Source organism: Phyllostomus hastatus, unplaced genomic scaffold (genome assembly GCF_019186645.2).
Source record: "Phyllostomus hastatus isolate PE091 unplaced genomic scaffold, TTU_PhHast_1.1 phas_contig_254, whole genome shotgun sequence".
NCBI classification, from domain to species: domain Eukaryota; kingdom Metazoa; phylum Chordata; class Mammalia; order Chiroptera; family Phyllostomidae; genus Phyllostomus; species Phyllostomus hastatus.
In genome coordinates, this window is record NW_025333810.1 from 17,640,304 (window position 1) to 17,647,054 (window position 6,751).

The 6,751-nt window shown below is 43.1% G+C and overlaps 1 pseudogene; it reads right to left on the bottom strand.

Annotated features, from left to right (window-relative positions):
- Positions 1-1,017: 1,017 nt before the first annotated feature.
- Positions 1,018-1,148, bottom strand: LOC123818192 (annotated as a pseudogene).
- Between the last annotated feature and the right edge of the window lie 5,603 nt (positions 1,149-6,751).

Here is a 6,751-nt window from a genome sequence, read left to right on the forward strand (position 1 = left end):
CTTGTACCAATAGAAGCATTCCAAAAACAGCAACAGCCATTCACTGAATTCCTTCTATGTTCCATGAACCTTAAAAATACACACTGAATTCAAACAACCTTGCTGTGAGTCAAGTGCTAAAATTATCATGGACATTTTTTGGGTGCCTCCTTCGCATCTATTTCCCCTTTTGGGAAGAAGAAGCTCCAAATTTTGACTGGGGACCCATCCACTCCCTGTGCTCAGTCCATCTGTTTGGATGGAGTGCTATCTTCAGCTCCAGGAAGCAGAGCATGTGACCAAATCCGGCTATGCCAAACACTCCACGCCTAGACGCAGAAAGTGGGTTGGGGATGGGCATGTCTTGGGAGAGGGGAATAGTGCTCTTTAATGATCTTTAATCTGAAAGGTTACAGATTGAAGCAGCTAGAAATGGCTTGCCACCCTGGGGTGGGTTGGGGAGTTGGGGAAGTATTATGAGAACGGAGCCAACACAAAGCAAAGGGGGCTGACATGTGAGCAAGAGAAACAGAATTAACTGAGTCTCCATGACATCATTTGGGCACTGGATGAAATTGAATCTTAAACTTATTCCAACATGTTAAATTTTTAATCACTTGAACCAATCCATTCTTCCTTCATTTCCTTCAGTCTGACTGGACTAGGTTTTCTATATCTTGCAATAGAATCTAATTGATAGGCATGATTTTATAAATAAGAAAACTAAGACTCAGAAAATGTTGTATTTGCTCAAGGACATATAGGAAGGAACAGAGCTGGGTTTTTAATCCAAATCTCTTTCACTCAAAATACCACACTTTTCAATACAACATGAACCATGAAGGCATTGGTTTCCTTTTGAGGGGTATGGCTAATTTATCGTGTCAGCTTGGCCTGGCTGTAATGCTCAGATGCTTGGTTAGACACTAGTTTAGATGTCGATGTGAAGGTATTTGGTAGATGTGATTAATATTTATAATAGCTGTAAATAGTAAAGCAGATTATCTTCCATATCATCTTCCATAATGGGTATGCATGGGCCTCATCCAATCAGCTGAAGGCCTTTTGAGCAAAAACTGAAGTTTCTTGGAAAAAAAGGAATCTTTAATTAGCAATAATCATGCCTTAGATAAGCCTCATTGGCTATGATACTGCCACTACACAAAGCTACAGAAAAAGGAATTTTGTCTCAAAACTATAATGTTGAAATCCTGCCTGCATTTCCAACCTGCCCTACAGATTTTGGACTTGCCAGCCCCTATACCATATGAGCTATTTACTTAAAAACCTCCCCCCCTGCCCCATGACTCATACAAAGAGTAAGTGAATGCCATCGGATAACGTGGGAAAGAACTAAAGAAAATTATATTTCTCTCCCTCAACTGGTCATTTCCTTTCTGACCTTTTAGAAAAAGGCCTGAAGGACAGAGTTCCATGATTAAGTTATAAACATATAATTTCCATCAAGTGCCTCATGAAAAATTGTGGGGTTTTTTAGTGAAAAAAAAATTCATGGATTTTTCAAAATAATGCACATCAAATTCCCCGTGTAATACTTTAAAAAAATCAGACTAACTTTGAAAATAAAAGGCAACCAAGCAGCATTCATTTGGACAGGTGTGAGAAGATTTTCACATTCTTTCAAAGAGTTCAATTGCAGTTAGGTGCAGGGATAGAGTCTGGAAGGAGAACTGACTGATTTTAGCTTGATTCACACTTGATTCCTCATATCATTCTTTCCTGTCTTCATAACATCCACTGAAAAACTGCAGCATTGTTCAATATAACGCAGAGGGTAACTGAACCATCAGCTTGGCCTCACGCTGCAACTGTGCTGACGCTTGCTAAAATGCCCAAACCAAATGGGATAAATAATTCAGTTTCCCTGAAAGAGGAGGGAAAGGCTCCGGCAGGTTGATAGAGAAGAATGCTGCTGTTCGTATCTGCTTTTAAAGGATGCAAGACCTGTCAACTCTATCCTATTTCTCAAATAAACCATGAAATCCAAAAATGCCCAAATTGGGATTCTTGTTTTTAGCCACAACTATTCTTAATTTCTGTTTCACCATACAACAAGTATAGAGAGATAAGTCAGATGATTTGCAGCTTGAAGCATAAAAGAAGTCTCAGAGAGACCATAGAAAAAAAGGTTTGGTCCGTTTGGAAAATTCTTTTTCTTTTCATACACTATAAAATGTGAAACAGAAGCACAATGGCTTAATGAGTTTCTGTCTCTGTACTGTGACAAATCTACAATTTGGCCTTTGTAAAAGTAATGATATGTTTCATTAATTTCATATGTTCTTTTAATAGAGTATTTGGAGGGAAGGCATTTTTGCTTTAGAAATTAGAGCAAAGAAAGCTGATAAAAGCTTCAAGTTAGTGTTCAGTACTTCCTGGAATACATTAATAACATTCAACTGCCTTTTCAAACACACAGACAAATCTCAAAGCAATGCTTTGTCTTCTCAGTCATAATCCTAATAATGGAAGACTAGAAATCCTTATTGAGTCTCTCCCTACAATCCCTCCCACCACCACCACCACTTACATATGCATACACCACACACATTACATGTTTTACTAGTACATTTGGATCTGGAAGTTAACATCCTATAACCCACACGCATCTACTCTGGTGTTTCTGGACAACATCCTCTGTGCCATTTCCATCTCCCCTATAGGGGCCTTTTTTGTGAAATGAGTTACATAATTCCCAGTCTCACCTTGCCTTTTCACAAATATCCTCATGTTGCACATACTGACCCCAGACAGGGTTTTGAACACAAGAATTTTATTTGTGAGGGGATCCAGGAAGCACTGGAAAAGGGGGAGGGGAAATTAGATAGGCAGACAAAGAAGTCATTCAAAGAGGCACTAGTGAGCAAGTTACCTTCCTGGGCAGGGGTATGTGATCCCATTGGGGACTGCCAGGAGCCTGTGTAAAACACATCTCGTTAACCCCCCCTGGGGTATTTGCCCTCCAACTCCCATGTGCCATTGGCCAGGCGCTGCTGGGGAGGCGGGGAGGGAATCCCAGCCCTCTGGCTGCACTGTTGGCAAGTGAAGGGAAGCTGTTAGGAGGACAGACACATGGGCTTACAGCAGGACCCCATCAGCATGTGCAGGACAGAGTGGAGGGGACCAGGGTAGAGCAAATACAGCTACCAACAGTGACATAGACGTCTTGTTCTCTAAGTCATTCACTCAGAAATCTCCTGCTTACCCCAATTGTCCAGGTGCCATGTGGCAGCTTTGTCAAACCTGTCACTGAAACACATGCATCTGGCACCCTTCCTCTTTGCATTTGGGAGCTTGACAGTGGTAGATTTTACTTAACTTGGTCTGTAGAAAAAAATCCTGGGCTTGTCCTGTAACCCTCTAACAGAGGCAGCTGGAATCTACAAACCCACAGTGCAATCTGGATGAGATCAATGTCTTTATCCTCTAGGATCATCTTATTCCCTTGGCGAGATTTCTATCCCAGTCCTGTGAGCAGAATAGCAAAGGTGGGGTGAGGAGTGGGGGAGAGTAAGAGAAAAATTTATATCATAGAGCAAGTTTATCTTTAGAAAAAAACAACAGTAGTAAGATAAATTTCAATGTTGGTTATAGTTTTCTGAAACAGGGAAGTGGACTTTTGTTGTTTTTCTCAGCAACAGCCTTTACCCGGCCCGGGAAGGAGTGCTGCCCTAGAGCCTCACAGAGGTGGGTACCTTGGTCCCAGCCTCTCTCGGCACCCCAAGGCTCTGCAGAGGGAGAGGCTCGCTCATTGCCAGGCCTCCGTTGATCCACTCGCATAAATTCATCAGACCTGCCCAGAGAAAGCATTCATTAATATGGCATTGTTCTCTACATCATTTTTCTCATTTGTCTTATCACCTGAATGCTTCCTGAGATTGGGATTGCTGAGGAGGGCAAGATACAGGTGAGTAAGAATGGTTGGCTAGAAATACAAATTTATTTAAAAACCAAAGCAAACAAAGAAACGAATTTCCAGGCTAAGTATTCATGGAAGATGTGAGCTGCTTCTTGCCCATCCTTGTCCTGCAGTCTTGAGCCTCTGCACCAAGCATCCTTCAGGTTAACTGCACGGCCTTCACCCTCAAGGAAATAATGCATGTACAAGCAGTTCCCTCTCTAAGGACCTGCTCTTCTAGATCTGCTTTCCTTGTGCTTACAGTAATGGAACTTCTTGCTTGAAGTCCTAGGGTTCCTGGCCTGGTGGGACATTGGGTGGCACCACAGCACTCTACCAAATAAATGCTTTTCTCTCCTTGTGACTAGTCCTTGAAGACATGATAACAAATAGGGACTGTGCAGATGTGTGTACATGTGTGTGCCTTATGTATAAGCGACTGCATGCATATGCGTATGAGCTGAAGGGGAGCATAATAATTCCCTAGTACACTGCGCATAAGAGAACAGCTGCTTGTTTCAGATATTAAAAGAATGTAAATTGGGTTGAGTTTTCTTTTGGCATGAGAACAAGGAATGCTTAAGTTTCCCACTTGCACTTAATTTATTTTTAGGTTTATTCACCACCATTTGTCAGGTTTCTTGAGCTTGACCTGAAACTAACCTTTAGATAAACGTGAAGGCAAACAGAGCCCTGAAACTCTATCTGTATGTTCTTTTGTCTTGGGAACTGTAAATCGGGGCATTAGGTGAATAACACAGCTTGGCTTTGTGTCATGAAAAGTAATTCGGGGCTGCGGTAAGGGCAGGATTTATGGAGCTGTCTGGCCAGGCTTGGGCAGAGTGCCAGCTTACACCTGCTTTGCAGACAGGGCTGTGTGCAGTTGGTCACACTGCTGAAGCAGCCAAATTCCTTTCACTGGACAGAGTCGCTGCTGTGCTGGCCAAAGCAGAAAACAGGTAGGGGAGGAGCCCGGGGCAGGGATGGGGCTGGGGGAGGCAGGGGGAGCCCACCAGGCTTTAGGAACAAATCAACTACAAACTGCCCTTTGCTTGTTCCCCAGCAAAAATCCCTCAAAAAATTCATCTGTTTTCACAACATTGTAACTAAGTAATCTTGTGCCAGAAAAGGAAAGTAAATCAAATTGCAACATTTTAAACTTCTTTTGTGAAATGAGGGATGGTGCCATAGTGAAGCTGGCTATATAATCTATCATCTGAACAGGAGCACTTTTCAGAGTGAAGTGGGGAGGGCTGCCATTCATTAGGTTGGGACAACACCCGTAAACTGGGACTGTCCAAGGCGAGCTGGGATGGATGGTGACCCTAGTCATGAACATTTACACTGCCACACAATGAACCTGCTAAATGACTGTTGTGTTACAAGGATGCTTTTCTAAGAAGTGACAGAAATTATATTGTCTCTTTGATGGAGCTGGACAACCTCCATGAAGCAGATGGCCAAATTGTCAGGATGCCAGCGCACACTGCAAAATGTCCACGGTAAAACCATGGTGCTCCGTATTTTTCTTTCCCTCCCCTTTCTGAGAAAAGTGCAAAAGCTCAGCAAGTCTCTACTTTCCCTGACAGGGAATGGCCAGCAGGTAACGTACCAGGCTTGTCAGCATCTGATTAATTAGGAGTAAAGGCATGAGGTGGAATTACATGGGGAATACCACTGTTCTTTGTGATCTCGATGCTAATGAAGTCTGACACGAACTCCCCTTCTCTAGCAGTCACGTCTTAGAGATGTCGGTATCCTTCTCACTTTCCCATACTCACAGATTCATGAATGTACTAGTTTCCTATGATACCATAACAGATTACCAAAAATTTTGTGTCTTCAAAAACCAGGAATTTATTTTCTCACAGGTCTGGAGACTAGAAGTCTAACATCAAATGTGGGCAGGGCCATGCCCCCTCCCAAGGCTCTGGGAAAGGACCCTTCTTTGCCTCTTCCAGCTCCTGAGGGCTCCTGATGTTCTTTGGGTAGTGGCCAAGAATTACTCCAATCCCTGCCTCTCTCTCCACAGGGCTGTCTTCCCTGAGCTTCTATCTCCTCTTCACTCTCATAAGCACACAAGTTATTGGATTTGGAGCACACCTAAATCCAGGATGATTTTACCTTGAGCTCCTTAACTAATTACAACTACAAAGACCCTATTTCCCAATAAGGTCACATTCTGAGATGTCAGGTGGACATAAATGTTGGCAGTGGCCAGGTACGGGGGTGGGGGGGGGCAGCAGAGAGCACAACTCAACCCATTAAAATTAGTAAACCACAAACAAGTCTAATCCTAAAAAGTAGCCCTTTAACTCCCGTTGTTCCCTACCTAATATCCAGGTAGGTAGTAATTGACAGCCTGTACCCTGCCACTATGACCCCTTTTATTTTCTGCAGTTCACAGACATTTGCCTGTGATGCCTTTGCTTCCATTGCTGTCTAGCTTGTGCAGGCCCAGAGGATACGCTCTTCAGTCCAGTGACAGACTTCCCTTTCCATCTTCTCAACACACCCACCCTCTAAACTACAGAGAATAGTTTCATTGGTAATGTTCTATACTATCTACCTTCCAAGAAAGACTCTTGGTTGTGGTTTTCAGAGCTTACATACACACACACACACACACACACACACACATGGGTGCACACTAACAGGGCAAAGCAGCATATTCTGGACACCTCAAGAGTCGTACCAAGAGGTGAGAGACCACAGGGGATGGGTGTCCACAGAGAATGTGGAACCTGAGCACAAGCTTAATAGAAGTTTAAGTGAGTAGAAAGAAGGGCGTAGGCATTTGAGCCAGAGTTTAAATCTCTCTTTTAATCTTCAGTCACAGCAGTAACCAAAATG